This window comes from Bacillus rossius, chromosome 13 (genome assembly GCF_032445375.1).
Source record: "Bacillus rossius redtenbacheri isolate Brsri chromosome 13, Brsri_v3, whole genome shotgun sequence".
In the NCBI taxonomy this organism is placed as follows: domain Eukaryota; kingdom Metazoa; phylum Arthropoda; class Insecta; order Phasmatodea; family Bacillidae; genus Bacillus; species Bacillus rossius.
In genome coordinates this window covers 6,665,903-6,690,298 of record NC_086340.1, presented here as the reverse complement: position 1 = coordinate 6,690,298, position 24,396 = coordinate 6,665,903, and the positions used below count along the sequence as shown (strand labels likewise).

General features: G+C 40.5%; 1 protein-coding gene across 3 annotated transcripts in view; it reads right to left on the bottom strand.

Moving 5' to 3' along the window:
* LOC134538147 (otoferlin-like) overlaps positions 1-24,396 on the bottom strand; it is a 171,314-nt gene that overhangs the window by 112,638 nt on the left and 34,280 nt on the right. The window lies entirely within an intron of this gene.

The window sequence follows — 24,396 nt, the reverse complement described above, 5'->3', positions numbered from 1 at the left end:
AACACTGGAGTGGCCTCTTAAGTGCGGCATGGTTAGTGCGTAAAAGGAATTTTTTCCCATTTAAATATTTGTGGAAATGTTGCAGAGACCATGCTAAAGCCAGGAGTTCTCTTCGTGTGACACGATAGTTGCGTTCAGGCTTAGACAAAACTTTGCTGTACTCGTTCATTTCCGTCTTACATGCTGAAGTCCATATAAAATGTATCTTGTCCTCGGTCAGCTGATGCAATGGTTTTGCGATTATCGAGAACCCAGGCACGAACAAACCTCCTATAGTACGTACCGAGTCCATACTTCATGCTTATTCTTAGATTGAGACCATTCTTTAACAGACAGGATCTTCTCAGGATCTTCATCCCGTGATACAATATGCCCCTGGAAAGTTACCTAATGCTGGATCAATAAGCACTTCTTAGGACTTAACTTAAGTTGGGCACGGCGAAGCCTGTCGAATACATTCTGGAGATTTCGAAAATGTTGCTTCACTGTATTAACCCACCACAAAAATGTCGTCCAGGAATACTAGGCATGTTTTCCAAGTCAAGCCACGCAGGAAAAGTTCCACCAATCTCTCAAAACGTTGCAGGAGCACTACATAACCCGTATGGTACACAGTGGTCTGGAACAGTTCACTACCTGTTGTGATGGCAGTCTCCTCCTTATCCTCTGGGTGTAGCTTCACTTGCCAGTAACCACTCTTCAGGTCCAGTGTAGAGAACCATCTTGTGTATCAGAGAGTGTATCAAGTGTGTCATCGATACGTGGGAGGGGGTAGCCTTCCATTTTTGGTGATGTCATTCAACTTCCAGTAGTCCACGCAGGACCTCAGTTGGCCATCCTTCTTCGCCAATGAAACGGCTGGGGACAACCCAAGGACTCGCTGATGGTTCTGTCACACCACCCTCCATCATACCCGCAATCAACTTATCTGCTTCTTCCTGTTTTGCTAGAGGCAGCCACCGTGGTGCCTGTCGGATCGGCTCTGCATCGCCTGTGTTGATGTGATGATAGACCAGGCTTGTTCTACCAAGGTCAGGATCCCCTGAGGAAAATACATCCTGGTCGCTTACCAGAAAAGCTGTGACTACTTCCATTCCTCCGTCTGTTAAGATTATTTCGGCATCGCCTTGGTAGATGTTCCAGATTTGGGTTCAGTGCTTGCGCGTCGCGTCTAATGGAGGTGAGGAAGATTCACGCGGGCTTGCCCAAGAGACTGGTTCGCAGCTAGCTATTGGGTCTCCCTGTTTAAGGAACCCTCACCCATTTTATCTAACTATTCATTTCCTCGTCTAATTCCCCCCATGTAGCTAACCATTCCCCTCATTTCCTAGTTTCCCCACCATGTACCTAACCATTCCCCTCATTTTTTAGTTCCCCCCATGTACCTAACTATTCCCCTCATTCCCTAGTTCCCCCCATGTACCTAACTATTCCCGTCATTCCCTAGTTCCCCCACCATGTACCTAACCATTCCTCTTCTTTCCTAGTCCCCCCACCATGTACCTAACTATTCCCCTCCTTTCCTAGTTCCCCCACCATGTAACTAACTATTCCCCTTCTTTCTTAGTTCTCCCACCATGTACCTAACCATTCCCCTCATTTCCTAGTCCCCCCACCATTTACCTAACCATTCCCCCTAATTTCCTAGTTCCCCCACCATGTACCTAACCATTCCCCTTATTTCCTAGTTCCCCACCACGTACCTAACTATTCCTCTACGATATCGGAATTTTAGAATTTTAGTGACGCTCGTAAATTGTAGCCTATCCATCAAAGAACATTCATATTAAACTTTAAAAACGTAACACCTGTCGGACCGGGGTGAGGCGGGCGGGATTCGCGCCGGCCAGAGGGGAAGTCGATAACGCGATTTCGCAGCGAGGGGTCGACCGAAGCTCTGGGGCGCGCGTGCTGGTGGCCCCTGGTTGGCCGGCGCGCCCGAACTACACGCTGACGTCACGTCCTCCCCTCCCACCATCCACCCCTACTCCACCCCTCCCCCGCTTGCAGGAGTTCTCCGAGCCGCGACACGAACTGCCTCTCGCGTGGCATCCAGTACCGGCGTGCTGGAACACCACACTACAAGAAGGTTTTTTTTGACGTAATAACGTCTTACAAATCGATTAACGCCGGTTTGCACGCACGAAAAAAAAAATTGTCACGTTCCGCCTGAGCCGAGCGTGCGTGCAAGAACCGGCCAACCTACCGTGCGAGGAAAATCTTCTGTAATACCAAACAAGGTTAAGGTGGGATTTTTAAACTAATTGTTCGTGATTATATTCAAGCAAATTATTTAAATTAAATTTGCAAAAAACTGTAAATAATATATTTGAAAATTAAAAAAAAAGTATGCAATTTTTTCATCAATGTTTTCTTAAGACGTTATCACGTAAAATTATCGTCCGTAAACCGACTTTAAAGACAATCCCTTGGTTTTTTTTTTAATTTTTCCTTCTAATAAATCATATATAATTGTTTTCTATCCATATTATAAAACTATAATCTAACAAATGTAAGTTTGGACAAAAGAGCACAGAGGTGCTGGCGTGTCACTATGTGTTGTACCAGAACCATGTCAAGTGTACTCTATATGTAGAGACCGGAAAAATTCGCGAATTCATTTCGCGATTGGCTTAAAATACAAATCATTATACCTCAGTGCTGCCTCTGCTATTGGTTCACAACACACCTGGATTACTCTGGGCCAATGAGAAACACCCGACCATAGCTTTATCGAATCACACACAGGCTGCTACGCTGGAACGTCTCACAAGACAGCGGCCAATGAGTGGGTGGCATTTGACCGAGTGTACGTAGAACAATGGGAGTTCATCCTACAGGTCTTTGAACTCGCGAATTTTTCCGGTCCCTATCTATATGCGAATAAAAACTCTTGAATTGAATTGAACACCACTCTCGAGTCGGGTCGCGCACGACTGAGAGCACCCCCCCCCCCCTTGTCCTAAACTGCTCTGTCCTGTGTGTCCGACGGGCGCTGATCGCCGAATTTGCTTCGCGTGACCCTCGGAATTTCACTTGGCTGTGTGGGCGATGTTCCCGAAACACACGGGTCAGCTTGAACCCTTTTTTTTTTCCCAAACCTGCGATCGTGGCTTAGAAGAAGAAGAAGAAGAAGAAGAAGAAGAAGAAGAACACTCGTGACGTGATCATTCGCTGTTTCCTGTTCCCCTTTTCAAAAAAATATGCAAACGTAAAATAACGGCCGTTGTGGTAGGAAGCCGTCTGCGACCGGCGCTTTTTTGAAAAGCCTAACACACGAATGCATTTTTTTTTTCAGTCTGCTTAGAAATTCATTTCTTTTCAGCATTTATCTTTGCCTCGCCTACGGAATAAATAAATATTACTGAACTCCCACAACTTTCGAAAGTTAAATGGGTATTTAGAACTTAACTGCGTGCTCATTTTACAATGCTGCATGAAAACAATAAAATAAAAAAAACTATCGAAAAACATTAATTTTGGCCCTCTATGTTTACTGCTCTCTAGAGACTACCTTAGAAATCAGTAGCTTCGAACATCGGACATCGCAACTGTAGACAGGGCAGTTTCCCGTGAGACAATGTGACTAGTTATTCGCACTAGGATAAGGACACACGGACCACCCACAGGTTCGGGCTGTCGTAGACGGGCCTTAATGCACTCATTACGGACGTAGACTGGGTATTAATGTACTCATTACGGACGTAGACTGGGCCTTAATGCACTCATTACAGACGTAGACGGACCTTAATGTACTCATTACGGACGTAGACGGGCCTTAATTCACTTATTACGGACGTGGACGGCCTTAATGCACTCATTACGGACGTCGACTGGGCCTTAATGCACTCATTACGGACGTCGATTGGGCCTTAATGCACTCATTACGGACGTAGACGGGCCTTAATGCACTCATTACAGACGTAGACTGGGTATTAATGTACTCATTACGGACGTAGACTGGGCCTTAATGCACTCATTACAGACGTAGACTGGGTATTAATGTACTCATTACGGACGTAGACTGGGCCTTAATGCACTCATTACAGACGTAGACGGGCCTTAATGCACTCATTACAGACGTAGACTGGGTATTAATGTACTCATTACGGACGTCGACTGGGCCTTAATGCACTCATTACAGACGTAGACGGGCCTTAATGCACTCATTACAGACGTAGACGGGCCTTAATGCACTCATTACGGACGTAGACGGGCCATAATGCACTCATTACGGACGTAGACGGGCCTTAATGCACTCATTACAGATGTAGACGGGCCTTAATGCACTCATTACAGACGTAGACGGGCCTTAATGCACTCATTACAGACGTAGACGGGCCTTAATGCACTCATTACGGACGTAGACGGGCCTTAATGCACTCATTACAGACGTAGACTGGGTATTAATGTACTCATTACGGACGTAGACTGGGCCTTAATGCACTCATTACAGACGTAGACGGGCCTTAATGCACTCATTACAGACGTAGACTGGGTATTAATGTACTCATTACGGACGTAGACTGGGCCTTAATGCACTCATTACAGACGTAGACGGGCCTTAATGCACTCATTACAGACGTAGACTGGGTATTAATGTACTCATTACGGACGTAGACTGGGTATTAATGTACTCATTACGGACGTCGATTGGGCCTTAATGCACTCATTACAGACGTAGACGGGCCTTAATGCACTCATTACAGACGTAGACTGGGTATTAATGTACTCATTACGGACGTCGACTAGGCCTTAATGCACTCATTACAGACGTAGACGGGCCTTAATGCACTCATTACGGACGTAGACTGGGTATTAATGTACTCATTACGGACGTAGACTGGGCCTTAATGCACTCATTACAGACGTAGACGGGCCTTAATGCAATCATTACAGACGTAGACGGGCCTTAATGCACTCATTACGGACGTAGACGGGCCTTAATGCACTCATTACAGACGTAGACTGGGTATTAATGTACTCATTACGGACGTAGACTGGGCCTTAATGCACTCATTACAGACGTAGGTGGGCCTTAATGCACTCATTACAGACGTAGACTGGGTATTAATGTACTCATTACGGACGTAGACTGGGCCTTAATGCACTCATTACAGACGTAGACGGGCCTTAATGCACTCATTACAGACGTAGACTGGGTATTAATGTACTCATTACGGACGTAGACTGGGCCTTAATGCACTCATTACAGACGTAGACGGGCCTTAATGCACTCATTACAGACGTAGACTGGGTAGTAATGTACTCATTACGGACGTCGACTGGGCCTTAATGCACTCATTACAGACGTAGACGGGCCTTAATTCACTTATTACAGACGTAGACGGGCCTTAATGCACTCATTACGGACGTCGACTAGGCCTTAATGCACTCATTACAGACGTAGACGGGACTTAATGCACTCATTACGGACGTAGACGGGCCTTAATGCACTCATTACAGACGTAGACTGGGTATTAATGTACTCATTACGGACGTCAACTGGGCCTTAATGCCCTCATTACAGACGTAGACGGGCCTTAATGCACTCATTACAGACGTAGACGGGCCTTAATGCACTCATTACGGACGTAGACGGGCCTTAATGCACTCATTACAGACGTAGACTGGGTATTAATGTACTCATTACGGACGTAGACTGGGCCTTAATGCACTCATTACAGACGTAGACGGGCCTTAATGCACTCATTACAGACGTAGACTGGGTATTAATGTACTCATTACGGACGTAGACTTGGCCTTAATGCACTCATTACAGACGTAGACGGGCCTTAATGCACTCATTACAGATGTAGACTGGGTATTAATGTACTCATTACGGACGTCGACTGGGCCTTAATGCACTCATTACAGACGTAGACGGGCCTTAATGCACTCATTACAGACGTAGACTGGGTATTAATGTACTCATTACGGACGTCGACTAGGCCTTAATGCACTCATTATGGACGTAGACGGGCCTTAATGCACTCATTACAGACGTAGACTGGGTATTAATGTACTCATTACGGACGTAGACTGGGCCTTAATGCACTCATTACAGACGTAGACGGGCCTTAATGCACTCATTACGGACGTAGACGGGCCTTAATGCACTCATTACAGACGTCGACTGGGTATTAATGTACTCATTACGGACGTCGACTGGGCCTTAATGCACTCATTACGGACGTAGACGGGCCTTAATGCACTCATTACGGACGCAGACGGGCCCACACCCTTCGACTTGTCACATCTTTCATGCAGAATTAATCGTGAAAAAAGTTGCTGTATAAAGTGAGCTGTTTTAAATAAATAGACGGATATAGCATGAATATATATGTCAGCGTCATTGTAAGATGAAAAATCTTTAAATCATTCAGCTTGAGTAATAATTCCTCCCATAATGTTACCTACGATCTAGGATATACGATATGCGATATCCATTCACAACCCCTATCGTTCATTGTATTAATATCATTATGGCATAAACTAATTCCGTGGTGTGATGAACATGTTAATTTTAACATCATGATTATTATATAGCACTTAAATAATAGCAATGTCGAGGATACCAACCAGAACAACTAATGTTTTAAATCAATTAAATTTATTAATGTTAGATTTATTTCGGTGAAAATAGGATTGTTAAAATTTGTAAGATGTATCAGATAGTTCTAATTGATATTTACTAGCGGCCCGGGCCCTCCTCATAATTCATTCTGTCATTGTGAAATTTCGTAATTTCAAGGAATATCCAAAGAAAACATAACAAATCTTAATCAACAATATAAAAAAACAGGTAGAAGATAAGCAAACCAGATTTTGTTTTTTTCACTTAGAATACGATCCACCTTCCTAGTTCCTGTTGTGAGAACTAACTAAATTGTTAAATGGATTCTCCCTTGCGTCCCAGTTACTGTGCAGCACATATAAGGCAGCTTCCAGAACTTTGATAAATAAATTCATGTGCAGTTTTTCTTTCTTTAACTATACAAGGGCTGTAACAACATGGCGTGCGGAGACGACTACTAAAGGGGGAAGATAAGAGCAGACACATGGCATCTTTAATTCAAGGGTTATTTTTAGAGATCATAGCTATTTTTGTTATCGTTAGTGGTGAATAGTTATTGTTAGGGACTGGAAAAAATCCGCGGTTTCAATGACCACTAGGATAGACTCCACGATTCTCTATGTACTCGGGCAACTATCACCTGGTCATTGGCTACCGACTCGGGACACCTGTTTACTGCGATTCTTATGATTCGATACTTCTTTTGTTGAGTGTTTGCCATTGGCTCAGAGTCCTTCAGGTAAATTGCGGTCCAATCACTAGAAACCGGAAAATTTCGCGAATTCATTTTGCGATAGGCTAAAATACAAATCGTTATACCTCAGTGCTGCCTCTGCTATTGGCTCACAACTCACCTGGATGAATCTGGGCCAATGAGAAACACCCAACCAAAGCTTTATCGAATCACAGGCTGCTACGCTGGGAGGTCTCACAAGACAGCAGCCAATGAGTGGGGTGGCATTTGACCTAGTGTACGTAGAACTATGGAGTTCATCCTACAGGTCAGTGAACCCGCGAATATTTCAGGTCCCTAGCAATCACTGGCGCAGCATTAAGCTAAACGAGTTTGGATTCCAGCCTGTCCCGAAGGTAATACGCGAATTTTTCCGGTCTCTATGGATTGTTAATATGACGACCTGCTCGACGGGCAAGGTGTTGTTTACCTGGACGGTGCTGCCACCTGCAGCAGGGCATGGGGAGGGACTGCGGTCGCCTCAACAGGCGGGAAGCGTGTCAAACAGCCCGGCCGAGGGCGGAGGGGAGAGACACCCCCCTCCGGCTACAAGAGGTGCTCGTGGATCGATGTCCCGGGACGGGCCAGAGGGGCAGAAGTCGGCACCGGGGCCCGTCTCGCCTGGGGTCTACGGGGCCCGAGCCGGGCCCGCGACGGCGAGGCGTTTGACGGACAGGCGATAGAAAAAAAACTCGTTTGACCGAGAGGCAATTGGCCGAAAGACGTGAAGTTGTTTGACAGACAGGCGATAGAAAAAAAAACTCGTTTGACCGAGAGGCAATTGGCCGAAAGACGTGAAGTCGTTTGACCGATAGGCAAAGACCGAAAGTCGTTTGACCGATAGGCAAAGACCGAAAGTCGTTTGACAGACAGGCTACAGACATAAAGTCGTTCGACTAAGAGGCAATAGGCCGAAAGACGTAAAGTCGTTTGACCGATAGGCAAAGACCGAAAGTCGTTTGACTGACAGGCTACAGACATAAAGTCGTTCGACTAAGAGGCAATAGGCCGAAAGACGCGAAGTCATTTGACGGACAGGCGATAGAAAAAAATCTCGTTTGACTGAGAGGCAATTGGCCGAAAGACGTAAAGTAGTTTGATCGATAGGCAAAGACCGAAAGTCGTTCGACTAAGAGGCAATAGGCCGAAAGACGTGAAGTTGTTTGATGGACAGGCGATAGAAAAAAAAACTCGTTTTACCGAGAGGCAATAGGCCGAAATACGTAAAGTCGTTCGACTAAGAGGCAATAGGCCGAAAGACGTAAATTCCTTTGACCGAGAGGTAAAGACCGAAGGTCGTTTGAGAGAAAGGCTATAAAAAAAATTGTTTGACCGAGAGGCAATAGACCGGAAGTCGTTTACACTCAATATACATAAAGTCGTTTGACCGAGACACAATAGATCGAAAGTCGTACTGATTTAAACTGAAAAAAAAAAAAAAAAAAAAAAAAAAGATTTTCGCACAGTTAAATCAGTTTTACTGCTCAATTAGTCAAGAATAAAAATTAGTATTACTAACCTAAAACTTTATATTTGAACCTCTATCCAGAGTTGTTGTTGTTGCTAGTAGTTACGGACACACCCAACAGGTAGCGTCACACGTCGCGCGATACGAGGTTCCAGTTTCCACTGTAAGAGTCTCACTTCTACGTCGTTTTTTCCCCCCTATCATAACTTAAAGCTATGAGTGTGCGGGAGGGGTCTGGGTTAGGGAAAGACTCTAAGTGCGTCTCAGGCCGAAGCCTATACGCTCTAATCATGCAGGGTATTAGCCATGCAGGAGGGATAGCATGCATAATGTGCTAGGAGGGGGATTGGCCAACATTGGCTGCGATTTGCGCCGTGACTAACTCCCACACTGACTATTCTAGACTAATACTAGATAAGCTGGGCCCAGGTAAAACCTGCATAGACACAGGGAAAACTTTGGGGGTCTTACATGCGGGATGCAAAAGTTTCACGCATTAATAACAAAGCAGGTTGGTTACGGGAAACAGAAAGATGGTTCCGGAAGAAGAGTTGGACAGAGTAGAAAAAAAACTGCTAAGCAAAAGAGCGGGAATTTGAGACATTGCTGTCCGCAGATCTGTTGGTGGCACTTGTTTGTTTCGGGGGCGACTTTCATCGTTTTCCGCCGGGCTGCAAGCCAGCTTGCTTCTACTATACGTCTCCCTCCTTGTTCTGTGGTGGTGGCCGCTAGGGTTGACTGGGTTATGGGGAGGGAGGGGTTAGCGGTTTTCGACGTCTTGGGGTTGTGGCTGTGGCTCCCTCCTCCCTCCACCCTTTGTCACCGACGGCGACAATAGAGGCCGCACTTCCCAGAACTCCCGGGCCCGCCGCACCGACACAGGAACCGGGATCGATACCCGACAATCTCCGGTCGCGGCGCGGAGGAACCGCAAACCCTCCGCCAATCACAGACGTGGAAATTTCATTTAAAAAAAAAAAAAAAAATCCCCTCCCCCTCAACCAAACAAAAACCTTTGAATATATATACTGTATAGAAGTCGCCAGCCCAGGTTAAAATTTCTAATACGGTTTTGAGTTAGTTGGTTAATTCACCGCCGCAATCGCCACCATCTCTAGGGCATCGACTTGTGGTGGTCCCTAGCGGAGAAGTGTCGAACTCTTCAAACACTCCTTCCCCCTCCTGTTGAACAACCTTGAGCTGCAGTGAATGATCGGTGGGGGGTGCGGGGAATGACAGCGGGCGACAGTTCTGCGCTCTAATGTGTAAATAACAACTAAGACGATACAGGGCGTTACGGCAGCGCACTGCAGCGGTGAAGTTCCCAAGCTGCTCCTCATACGCTCCTGAAAAACGTAGAGTAAATCCTATCCACTCGCGACTTCTATACAGTATATATATTCAAAGCTAAAACCAAGCGTCTTCGTTTGGGGAGGGTACCGGGTTAGGATAGACTCTAGGTGCGTCCCAGGCAGGGGTACACGCGCCGGGGGCGCGGAAGACTGCCATACTGGAAAACTACCATAATACACGGAGTGCACAAGGAAAAAATACGACAGAATTCCGCCCCGTCGTTTGAAAACCTATGGCAGTTTTCCGTTATGGTAACTTTTCCTCCTTTTTCGGAGGAGGCCAGGCGGGAATTTTTTTCCGTTATGGTAGTTTTCCAGTATGGCAGTCTTACGTCGTCCCTACATGTGCCTTCAGCCATGCAGGGAGAGGGTCGCATGCGCCGTGTGATGTGTTCGGGGATTTGCCAGCCACCGCATCACCATGACCAACTCCTCCATCTTAAAATCTAGAATACAACTAGTTGGCAGATGCCAAATTGGGGATATATATATATATATATATATATATATATATATATATAATGACAGACGAGCAGATTCTTATGAATCTATCGGCTGATTGGCGGATGAAAGGATGCAGGACGGACAGACGGGGTAGATCACTGTAACCATATGACGTTATAACTGCAATATTATCATTACTTTCGTACTTAAAAGGAAAGTCTTTGCCTTAAATAAAAATCCTTGTTCAGTCCAGGCAAATATGTGAGAATGGTTTCAGCAATTTTTGTTTTGTTTAAAAAATTACAGAATAAGTAGACTAAAAACATTAAGGTTTCCTTGTGTAGGCCTACCTTTCTCTCTCTTTTTTTTTATTTACACCTACCGAAGCAGACATGAATTTTTTTTAAATGAATTTTAACAAACTAGGCAATTATTCGTCCCTCAACCTTGCAATAGCGTAAATTATTGAAAGCACGTCAATAATTTTATTTAAGCATTTGAAAACTTATTTAATATAATATGAATCTATAAAAACTCCACAAATCAGGAAAAGAAAAAAAAACCACATAAAATCTGCCAAAAATGCTTAATCACAAATTTGATAGGAACAGTTTTAATCGTGAAGTTAAGAAGTTTGACTGTGGATGTGAATGGAATTTTTTCTGATGTTAAATGTTAGTAATTGAAGTGAATATGAGAACGACCCTATCATGTTTTACAGTCTGTGTAGAAGTTTGACGTTAATTACATGCTCACTTCATTATGGCATTATTTATACATTTATGCTGGCTGTTTTTCTAAACAATTTCTAACCAGAGACTTCAAATTTATAACAAAAATCCGATCGATAGACTAACCCCTCTGAGGTTTCAACCAGTTTTTCAATGCAGTTTCACTGATTTTCAATAGTGTTAACAGTTACGTCGTTCGAGTTTACAAATTTTACTTAATTTATGATAAAATAAACGAAAATAAGTGCGGGGCTACCACACAAGTTAAGCTGGCGTCATAATGCCACGTTGAACCCGATACGACAAATCCGATTATACGTCATACATCGTTTCAGCACGACAAAATTAACAGCATGCGGTCACAATACCACAATAAACATTAATATGGCGAACTCTAACACGGCTGTCGGTAAATATTTCCATGCCAAATGCGTCCATAAAATACACTATAGGATGCGCCAAAAACAGCGTAGACAAAATAAAATCTTTTATTTCCTTATATTTATATAGTTGAGATGCATAACAGCTTACTATTTAGTCGTCTTTGAGACTAATTGAGATTAGGTTTATTTTAGATACAAGGAAGCATGATTTAGAAATGTTAATAAGGGACAGAAAAAATAATTTAGCTGTAAGCTATGCGAAGAACTAAAAGGAAACGTTACGAACAGTTGAGGTCACTTAAAAAGATATTTCGTTTTTTCAGCATAAATATTTACCAAGTAGGTAGAAACATAATACTCTTTTAACGGGCCGTTGGAGCGCGTATTTTATCGTGTTGACGTCACGGCGACGTTGTATTTCATTGGCTACCGAATGGTTTGGACCTGTCTGTCGTATTCGTCGTGGCATTTGAACTCCAGATTTAGAAGTGAAACTTCACGGATAGAGGGATACGAAATTTGAGGGGGTACACAAATTGAATCTCATGTACAAATGTGCAAGTATACGAGCGTATAGTATGGTATAGTATACATGTATGCGAGTGTATGATAACATGTGCGAGTATGCAAGTTTTTGCGTATGAAAGTGCGCTAGTGTGTTTCGTTGCAAACATGCCATCGAGCAATGATGCCAACTGTGTTTTCGGCAAAACCAAAATTGATACCTAGCTAAGATGTGGCTAAGTGCACAGCGGAGGCTTACGCTGGATGTTCACAATTTTAACAAACATGGCGTCGATAAACCCTGCAGACAGTTTTACAGCTGTCTTGACACACTGCTTTATTCGTCATTTTCCCTCTCTCTCTCTCTTATTGATAGAGACCGGAAAAATTCGCGAATTCATTTCGCGATAGGCTAAAATACAAATCGTTACACCTCAGTGCTGCCTCTGCTATTGGTTCACAACTCACCTAGATGAATCTGGGCCAATGAGAAACACCCAACCAAAGCTTTATCGAATCACAGGCTGCTACGCTGGAACGTCTCACAAGACAGCAGCCAATGAGTGGGTGGCATTTGACCGAGTGTACGTAGAACTATGGAGTTAATCCTACAGGTCTTAGAACTCGTGAATTTTTCCGGTCCCTAGTGATGAGGATCTGTGGCCCATACTTAGGGAAATGTATTCCCCTACCCCCTCCCCCACCCCGCGAAATAATCTGAACGCCTCATTGGTAGAGACCAGTAAAATTCGCGGATTCATTGACCTCTAGGATAGACTCCACAGTCATTTAAATACTCGCGGAAATGACACCTGTTCATTGGCTACTGACGCGTGAGACGTCTCAACTAGGCTGTCCGTAATTCGGCACTTTCTTGGTTTAGTGTTTCCCATTGGCTCACAGTTCGCCGGATAAAATGTGGGCCAATTGCAGAAGCGGTACGAAGGTATAGTTGTTTTGATTCTAGCCTATCGCGAAATGAATCTGCGTATTTTGCATGTCTCTACTCATCGGGTTGTAAGGTACAGCCGCCCTAGCGATTGCCTCCTTGTGATTGGCGGGCGTCTGCGAGAGAAGCCACTGCCCTGTTTGACCGGGGCATCCGTCAGGAATTGACGGCTGCGGTCTTGATCACCTCCAAGGGTGGACCACAAAAGCCTCAACATTGGTCGGGCACATAACACCAGTTCATTTGGCTGCTGGTTTGTGAGCCGTCGTCATTTTGTTTGCCTGTGATCCGTTCGGACAAACAGTGAGCCAGTAACAAAAAAAAACATAGGCCTACGTTTTTGAACTTCAGACTATCACGAAATAAATCCTAGAATTTTTTGACGTAATAACGTCTTATAAATCGATGAACGCCGGCTGCACGCTCAAAAAATTGTCACGTTCCGCCTGAGCCGAGCGTGCAAGAACCGGCCAACCACCATGCGAGAAAGTCTTCTATAATACCAAACAGGTTAAGGCGATTGGTGCACGGTAAAAACCGGTCACAGGCCCGAAAACAATGAATTTTGTATCATATGACCACTAAAGAGTCTAGATGCCTATGTGGGTGACCGTTACTATGTAGGGAGGTCAGGAGCTTAGTTCCAGCTCGTCAGTGGCGAGATGGCCTTCATACGGGAAGGGTGTTGCTGGCGGTCGCTCTGCGGCCTGCCATCTAGGAGGAATTAACAGAACCTCGAAGGTTTTATCTCCCTCTCCCTCTAACACACAGCCGATACGGTTCTATCGTGCCCGGAGGAGGGGAAGGTTTATCAGGTTTTCTCTTTCACTCGTCCTTCGCCATGGGGAGGCGGAATGGATTATTTTTTGTCCGCAACTGCGCAGACGTCATGTGGCCACTCCCGCACTCTTCTCACTCAACTCGCTCATTCTCTCACACTATTTCAATAAATCTTTTCAAATCTTCAACATCAATACTTTAAACCATTGCGCTTCCTACGGATTAATTATATTTCACGCAAGTGCCCGAATTCAGCTGCAAAAAAATAAAATGTGTAGTCAATTTTTTTCTTCAAAAACCTTCCCAAACACTGGGTGTTAAAAAACATTCTGAAAGCCCATTTTTCTAGATAAATGGAAATTCTAAATCACCTACGCCACAAGGAAACATTGTGCTTTAATATTATGTAAAGAAAACACCTCTTAGTTTTATAGTTATGTAAAGGTGGTGTGATATGTTTTAGATGTCGCACCATCTTATCATCAATGTAGAAGAGTTACCCGAAAAGCTAACAAGACTATTGCCATGGAAATGGAAATATGTTTAAGGAAATATTTTTCAAATGTTTGTAAACAGTAAACAACATATAAAAAATCTTATAACTGTAAAATTAAAATACAAACAACCCTATAGCAAATTTAATTTCAATATGAAAAAGTCTACAATAATGTTTACAAGAAACGAAATTGCAATAGCAATTTAAAAATATCGCAATTTTGTTACATTGTTAATATATATATTATTTTTAATAAAGGCAATAAAAATGACATACTCAATATTTGGAATACAATAAATACCTTAAGCCCTACATAATTGCTGCGATATTCACAATAAATGCTTTTCTTAAATATAGTAATTAAAAAACATCGTAAATAAATTATGAACATACATATATGGTGAAGGAAAGTGGACACTATCACACTGAAAAATCTTAGAGGGTAGTTTTCCTCATCTTATTTCTTTCTTTGCGTTTTTGGTCTTGTTCGTTAAAATATTTCATGTTCAAATACTTGATACGCATATACGTTCTTGTCCTGACAAAACAGTATATAACTTCTTCTGGATATTTATTTTCAGTAGTTCCGCAAATAATTTTAGTCAGTGATTCAAAAATCCGCTCTTTTTGGCACAAATTGTTGCCATGAATATTATCAAAACACATTTCAGCGATCTTTATTAATTCAAAAAATTCATTAGTGGGACATTTTAAGTTACCCTTTGATTGTACATGTATCCAGCTATCGTCCTCCGAATTGAAATCCGTAGTGCCAAGGTCAGGATATTTATTTCTGAAACGGTGAGCTATATAGCCAGAAACATATTTCAGCCCTTCAAAAGAAATTTCGTCACTTGAAAGGGGCCTGGCCTCTAAATCTAAGTCTATTTCTTCCATGTCAGCAAGATCTATTTCATTTAAAGGTGATTTCTCTTGAAATGTCTTTGTAAAATACATTTCCTTGTACAAAAGTAGTTCTGTAATTACACTCTGATAAGCACTGTCCTGTTCCATTTCATTTGACGAAAAATCACTTACCAAACACATTTCGTCTGTCTTCTCATCCGTGTTTTTCCGTTCAGCAAAAACTGCTGCAGAATGTTTTCACAATATGTAGTTTATAATTCTGTATTTAAAGTAAATGGGCGACAGATGCGTATTTTATTACATGCTTTATATTAGCTTCACCTGTATGTTTGTTTGTCTGTCCGTCTGTAACTCTTTCGACTAAGAGTGAGTGGCTTATCACTGTAAAATGTCCCACCAATTTCATCATGTTCGTCAGCCGAGCGGTCTAAGGCGCGCGACTTCTGAGACGTCAGCTTTCGTATTCAGCAATCGTGGGTTCTAACTCCCGGCCACGCCGGAAAAAAAATGTTTTTTTTTCTGGTAAATTCTAAGATTATATCCATACATCTAACTGTAAATGATTCGGAGAGACTTGACCATTTCTTTGTGACGTTGCAACTCCAAATAGTTATCTCAGATGGTAATAGGTAGTGTCGGTAACTCATTTCCCTATGATAATTATACATAAATATAGTTTAAAAAACTAAAAAAACATGCTTTTAAAAAATATCAAACTAAAAAGTTAAAAATAAATATAGTTTAAAAAACTAAAGAAACATGCTTTTAAAGATTATCAAACTAAAAAGTTAAAAATAATTTTAAAATTTAATTTATGACAATAGTATATAAGCAATACTAGTATAAATGAGAAAAAAGCATGGGGCGCTTAATATACAAAAAATATGGCACAAAGTGCCTCAAGTTTTTTTTCTCATTTATACTAGTATTGCTTATATACTATTGTCATAAATTAAATTTTAAAATTATTTTTAACTTTTTAGTTTGATAATCTTTAAAAGCATGTTTCTTTAGTTTTTTAAACTATATTTATTGATGTTCCATACCTCTAATATACGGACAGAGAAAAAACCACTCTAACACATCTTAGTTCAGTTTAACTGTTTACAAATATTTAGGTTAACAGGTCCTATACATATTTCCGAATGTTTTACTGACTGAGTTATACTGGACATTAATTAAATTGATCGCTGATATTTATACTTTTAAACGAAATTTTGAATTTATCATTTTATGTAAACTCTAATGCGTTAAAAAGTGTAACGCAACACTACACACAGGTAGTGATGTCTAGTGCACTGCCCTATGCACATTAGTTAACAAAAAAATAAAATGAAATATTAATTACTGATAAATAATACCTTGATGTCGTGATACAAGTAACACATGCTTATCTGATATTTATCTCAATTAGAATACGAAATAGGAAGATAAAATAATTAACTGATTTTAAGACTGATTTATTACTTACACAGTACAGTGCATTTTGAAGACAAATGGGTCTTAAGAAGCGAAAATCGTACTCGATTAAAGGATGGTATGGTGTTCGGTATATTAAGGTTTCCCTCAAAGTAACGGTTTCACAATGCTTTTAAGATATTAGTTACATCCCAACATAAGTTTAAAACATTTCTCTTAAGAGTGTGTTTCTTAGCATTAAAAAATGTGCCTTAATTATTTTGCAAATTTATCATTGTTATGGTGACGATGTCAGGGGTTTTCGTAATTTTTTTTTTAGAAATATAGTACAGTATTAGCAACTACGTTAAGAACTGTTATTTTATTCACACAGAGAAAAGAAATACAAAATGCTAAAATTTGGCGTTTGTCTTTTTATATACTATATAGGTTTGTTATTATATGTGTGTTGTAACATGTATAAAAATGTTAAATATATTCAACAATATTTGGTAATTATATATATTAAAAAACTTTTATGTACGCGACTTGAAACTACGTGAAAGGTTTTCAGTCTATAAAGGCCTATTCTATGATTTTTTAAAATTATTAATTCTTATGCAAACAATTAATAAAATTGAAAGTTTCTTACATTGTCAGTATATGCATAGCATTACAGTTATTCCAAACAATTCTCTACCACTGTTTACCTAAGGTTTGCATGTTACGTTGGTTCTTCTACTAATACACGTATATTACAAGAGGTTTGTAATAGATTAAATGAGGTAAGTAAGAATTCGTTTTTATAAACATTGTGTATGAAATTATAAATTTTGAGATGTATAATAACAAAAAGAAGTGCGTTCCGAAGACATATGTCGGTAGTGTTACCCACTGAAACATTATTCCCACTTCAACTCTCTGTAAAAATAAAAGCATGGGGTTGAATGCGTCAAAAGGGGTATATAAATAAAATTTGAGGCTTCTTCCTTATTTCATATGCTAGTGTCCCCCACTTACAATTGCAAACAAAATTTTTTCCTCGATGTTGTAATTTACTCTGCGTAATCACAAAAAATTTTGGCAGTAAATAAGTATTTAATTTTTAAAAATGAAAGCATTCATGTTTCGAAAAAAATATTAAAGTGATGTGGGGAAAAATGTTTATAGATAATCCAGTAAAATTTTCAGTTTGATTGTTTTGATAGTTTCGGAGCTGTTGCGAGTTTAGTTTGGAGGATTCTTCGGCCGCGCGAGGCGTGTTTGGCTCTTTTTCATTTTCTTCCAGCGTAGGAAGCCGATACCCGGCTTCACCTCGCATCCTCTGCTGGTCTTCCCTTGTCCTCTCCAGATGTATTACTGTATATTAGCTCCATGAGCGCGACCTTGACAGACCCTTCATTTATTCGGTCTCCTCTCTCGTCATCCCTCTACACCCCATTCTTCCCCCTCCCCACCCGCAGGCTGCGGCCCGCCGGCTGGAGCTCCGCCGGACTACCTGGTTGCGACAAGCGCCGCCCTCAGCGCCACGTCGCGGGGACATTCTTCCCGGCGGCGAGAGTTTTACACGCAGCACTAGAACTGTCACTCCAGAGGGCGTGTTTTGAGTCGGATCGTATCAAAAACAAAAGGATATGAAAATATATATATAACTCAATAGTGTTCTGCCAATTATGTTTTCATTTTCATTTAAATTTATTCTTTAAATCGCTCCTGAAGTATTCCAGCAGTGATCAATGGAAATTGTCAATATTAAACTGTAATTTTGACGATGAAAATTTTTTCTTCTTACTTTTATATGTGCAGAAACCTATTCGTACACTCATTTCTTGAACTATACTTAAGTTTAACATAATTATGTGTTTTCTAAATAATTCTGGCTTGGAATAAAAATAAATGCATTTAAAATGACATAACTCAGTAAAAAAAAGTTTATTAAAAATATCCTAGGTATATTATGTCTTAAAAAGAAGCATCAAAAATAAATATGTACAGTTAAATTAGTTTTGTCGTAATATTTTCCATGCACCAATCGCCTTAAGGCGGGCTTTTTAACTAATTGTTCGTGATTATATTTTTAAAAAAAATATTTAAATTAAATTTGCAAAAAACTAAATAATATTTGATACGTTAAAAAAAGTATGAAAATTTTCATCAATGTTTTCTTCTGACTTTATCACGTAAAATTATCGTCCGTAAACCGACTTTACAGACAACCCCCCTTTTTTTCTCTCTCTTTTCGGCCAGCTAATGGTCGGTGTGGCGACAAGTTAGGCACGTGACTGAAACACACACACACACCCGGCCAGCCACGAAACACGGACAAATACTGCAAATTTTTTAACAACCGGCCGGTCTGGAAAAACATTTTCTGTTGGGTGGTGGTTTTTTTTTTTTTGGGGGGGGGGGGGGGGAGAGAAAATTACACTGCCCTGCCGGTATTTTTAGTCCTCCGATAGCCCCAATTTTCCACCCTCCCTGGCGCTGTGTCGATCCTCGATGCGGTGCCAATTAGAGAGGACCATACTTCCCCTCCCCTCCATCTGCTCCCTAGCCAATAACAACAGAAGAGCGAGGAGGGTGGGGTGTAGCTGATGAATTGCCCCTGGAACTGGAAGGGAAGGATGGGGGATGGAGGGTGGTTGACAGCAATTGTGGACCTCACGAAGGGTTGCGTGAGGGTGAGATAGCCCTGCCCGACCTGTTGCGTCCTCCACCCCCTCCCCCTCGCTCAAGCCAAGTCACCTCGGTCGCGCGGTGTTTCATCCGAACCATCCAAGTGGACAAAACTAATTTTTTATTCCCGCATTGTTGTATTTGTATCGATTTGTATCGATACAAATACAACAATGCGGGAATAAAAATTTAGTTTTGTCCACTTAGATCAAATAAACGAAGAGTTATTCGTAATCTCAGATAATTGGATCTTCGTAGGAACAACGCCCGATTTCAACTTCTGAGTTGAGTATTTCGTCATAAACAGGGTGAACACAAGCTTGGAGGAGGGAAAAATTAAATGTGTTTGCTGTATATATTTAACAGGGTTATGAATGTTTCGTCAATATAATAATAATAATAATATTATTACTGTCGATCCATGTTTAAAATACTTTAACACAGTACCGTAAACTTTCGAAGATAAACAGCAAAATTACGAAGATTCCCGGGTAACTTGTAACCAGCGTTATTCGGAAATTTAAGGTGAAAATTTTTGACAGTGTGTGTTGAAAAAAAGTGTCATCACTGTTTTATTTGGCTGCACAACAGGAGTTAAAAAAAGAATGAAAAATGGGGTGTGGCTGTGTTATGGACACGACCGTGTGTTGTACGTGAATAAGTGTACGTAACAGGTAATATTATCTATGCAAAATATAAAATACGCTATTTTTATTTTAATACCATATATATTCACTGCAACGATTTTACACTAATGTTTTTTATATGCAATCGATAGATTTTGACGAGAGCTGACAATTGAAACTCAAACGAACGTCGTAGCTTCTCCGAGTCAAAAGTTATACTAAATGGAAATCTCGAAAACGTAGGAAAATGACCTCAAAATGGCGGCGCTTCCCTCTCCACCGCGCGCGATGCGTCACAGTCCTCACTTAGTGTAACGAATTCTTTGATCCTTTAGCTATCCAGTGGTGTAATTAAATTTTGTATGGAGATTATAGATATGTAGCTGCAACACCAAACTATATCCCCCGATTTTGTTATCACTAGTCTTTTATTTTAATTGCCTCCCACTGTGGAAGCAATTTTAAAGACGTATTCGCGTCAAAAATACTAATGTAACCAGTCGAGCGAGTTGAGAGACATTGTTGAGTAAAGCACTGGAGATTATGACCAACCTAAAGGAAACACAAGCCCCGACGACACAACAAAAAAAACTGAAAGATATAAAGTACAGCTCTGATAATAGCCGTAGATCAACTGCAACAGTTTTGCATGCGCTGTGCGTCTAACGGCTCGGTTTCATTGACAGAGTTGGTTGTAACATTTTCTTTCCGTTTCAATAATTAAGGATTTTACCCGTGAAGTTATTTCAATTACTATCTTGCATTTATCGTTGTTCACTAATTTTCTCACTGGGTGTTTACTAAACTTTATTCTCGAGCTTGAAAGGTCACCCAAGTGACCACATTCATAAAGAATTGCGTTAAATTCTTTAACTCAATTAGAAAATATTTGTACAAGAAAATTTGAGAGGAAATATAAAACGCAAGATCTCTGTGGTAATATGTTCACACTAAAAGCTTCACGTAATAGAAATGACAGGAAAATTAAATAACCAACATGGCTTAATGAACAAAAATGATGAAAAATTTAAAAAATACATATTTTACATATCCTCACGCATGCATTCCTGCCTTACTTTTCGCAAAATTTCCCTCACATTCGGGATAATAAATATGCGTAACGAAGGATTTAATGACAATACATGGTAAGTCATATATGTGTGTGTGTGTGTGTGTGTGTGTGTGTGTGTAAGAAACATTGTGACGCGTTCGCCGAAATTTGTTAGAGCGACTGTCATTACGACATCAACATGGAACACATCCTATAAGTGAAGCATCACGTGATACAATTCGTACGAACAAATTGAACATTAATCATCGCTTTCACCATTTTGTATGGAGAATTATGACTGGTCCTGTACTTGCAATGAGAATTCCAATTTCCCGCAAAGAATTTTAAGCGGTTGAATTTCAATTTCTGACTCTCGCCGGCACTTGAACGCAGCGTGAAGTGAGCCCCCCCCCCCCCCCCTTTTTTTTCGCATAATGGGTTACGTCTCCCACCCCTTCCCTTAATATAAGCACCCCCTCTCTTCATAGGAAGGAGTTATGGAGGGAGGGTGGTAAGGCATTAGTGGGAAAGGAACACGGCCGAATGAATATTGGCAATGGGACGCGGCGAAAACCGCATCGGCCCCAGTCTGTTCTAGAAAGGTCTACTCTGCAACGGTCTACTCTTCAAATGTACATTCTACTACAAAAAGTATACCAAGGTCTTCTCTACATATCTCTTCTTTTAAACGGTCTACTCTACAAAGATCTGCTCTACAAATTCCTACCAAGGTCTTCTCTTCGAAGGTCTATTCTGCACGTCTGCTTAGGTATTCTCTACGAAGGTCTTCTATGAAACGGTCTATTCTGTAACGGTCTACAACTTGAAATACGTTAGTCTTAAATTAATTAATTAATATTTTTTTCTTCAGATTTCTACTAAGTGCGTTTTCCTTCTAATTTAGGTGCTTTCAACTTCCGAAATTCTTTGTTTCCCAGTCACCATTTTCCGTATCTTTCCTTCTCCAAAGCTGGCCTTTACTTCTACCTTTTCCTTGATAGTTGAGGAAACATGTTCTTCGGCAAAGTAAGAACTGATTGAGTGTCAGACGTATGGACGAAAAAAAATAAAAGGTAATGTTGTAACGCGAGTGGCAAAACTAAAAAAAGCCCGAACCGGTGGAAAAGTGGCGTATGAACTGACAGTTCGCAGCGACGGATATTTCTCTCTCTCTCTCCCCCCCCCCCCCCCAAAAAAAAAAAAAGCCACGGAGAATTTATTACCGCAAAAACCATTATCAAGTGATTTTCCATGAGCTTATTTGCATGGCTGAACGGGAAAAATATTCCAGTCGGACCCACGCCCAGGTAACAACGAATATCCGAGGCGAAGTAACGGTGCGGCCACACGCTATACGCCTTCTTCGCGGTCTGGGAATTACCCGGCGATAAAATGCTATCGGCGTGCAAAGGCACGACGGGGAAACATAACCTTGCCCGGGTTGCGTCAGATCTCGCTTGCGGCGTCGTACGAGCACGCGACTTCCCAAACGAGGGGCGTACAGTTTTTGACGTGACGACGTGTAATAAATCGATGAAAGCCGGCTGCACGCACGAAAAAGTGTCCCGTTACGTACCTTGTCCCGTTACGCTGTGTCCCGTTATGCTCATTGTACGCTTGCGCCGCATCTATCTCTCTTCCACTCGATTGGAACAACCATCGATTTGACTTTTTCGAGGCACATTAAACTTGAAACACTCCCATTTGTTTCCTACTTTTCCTATCATCGTCCTATCCTTAACAGAATAACACAGATTGGAAGAAGTTAAATAGCAAACATCGGTCAAACAAGGCAGTGGCTTCTCTTGCAGACGGCCGCAAATCACAAGGAAAAAGCACCATTTCCGCTCCGGTCAAGTGTCGGCGAGCCAGAAATTGAATTCAACCGCTTAAAATTCTTCGCGGGGAAATCGGAATTCTCATTGAAAGCAAGGACCAGTCATAATTCTCCATACAAAATGGTGAAATCGATGATTAATGTTTATTTTTTGATTTGATTGTATTTATATTTTACTAACTGTATTTACATTAGCACTACAGTTCTTTCATTATTTTATTTCTATTAATTATTTGCATGCAAAATTAAAGTTAGTTTTTATTACGCCAAGGAAGTATAACTTCTAACGCGCATACATAAGTACACGCAACATATTTTTTTTTTGTAAATGGAACAGAAATATTCATGTAAAATTACATTAGGATTTGTACATCTGTACATTATATTTGTAAATTTGTAGATTTACGTGAAAACAAATGTGTCACTACAAAATATTTTTCGCAGTAATACTGGGCTCAGATTCTTATCCGGGCATTTGTGCTGTATGTTGTCCGAGTACCTTCAATAGTTAAAGTTATTTGTAAACCGTTCCCTGAATAGCTTTCCAGTATTAACTGCGCACATTAATAAGTATAATAAACTAAAATAAAGTGCAATTCAATTATATTTTCCATGATTTAAAAAAAAAATGTTTGAATTAAACATCAATGAAACTATAAAATTATGCGCCAATTTTCGTAAGAAATTCTCAGTATTATCTTGATAAAGGTATTTCATATTTACATGAATAATCATAGCCATGTGTTGTAAAAGTTACAATATATTTTTTTGCAACTGGTTTCCAAAAGAATCTTTTGTAAAGGCACTGAATTTTTTTTCTGTTCACCACAAAATTTTGTTAGTTAAAACAATAATACATAAAAACTATGTGGAAGTATTTTTAATCAGTTTTAAAACGACCTTTATTGTGTACTCCAGTAGAAAAAAAAATTAATTAATTTTCATTATAAATTAATACAAATTTAAAACACAGAAATTAAAACAAAGATGTGTAAAAATTACGTTAAATTTTAATAATAAGTTGCGTCGATTCCAGTCATTTAAGTTTCGGGTGCCGGAATTATAAAATAATAATTCATGGGTAAACACGTTTGTGGACATAAAAAAAATACTGTACGATTTGGAAAAAAATTTTTCCAGATAACTCTTGTTATTAAACTAGAAAACTTGTAAAAACTATTGTCTAGTTAAAGTTAAAGTTATATAAGCTACTACAGAAAAATTACCTGAAATTTTCTTCTCTAATGAGAAAAGTTCTTAATCGCATTAATGTCTCTTACTGAAGGCACGTACTTTTGGGTTAATGTATACGCAAATTAAAACTTTCCGTGAAAACAGTAATTAAATTCTAGATTAATGTTTGTAACAGTGTTTTAAAGAAGATTTTATTTTATTTGGAAACGACATGTGTTAGAGTTTTGTCTTGAATAGCTTAAGAAGCTTTAAAGGCAGATAATTTGAATATATTTATTTGATATGTAAATTCACTACATAAAAATTTTTTGAAGGACAAAATTTTAAAAG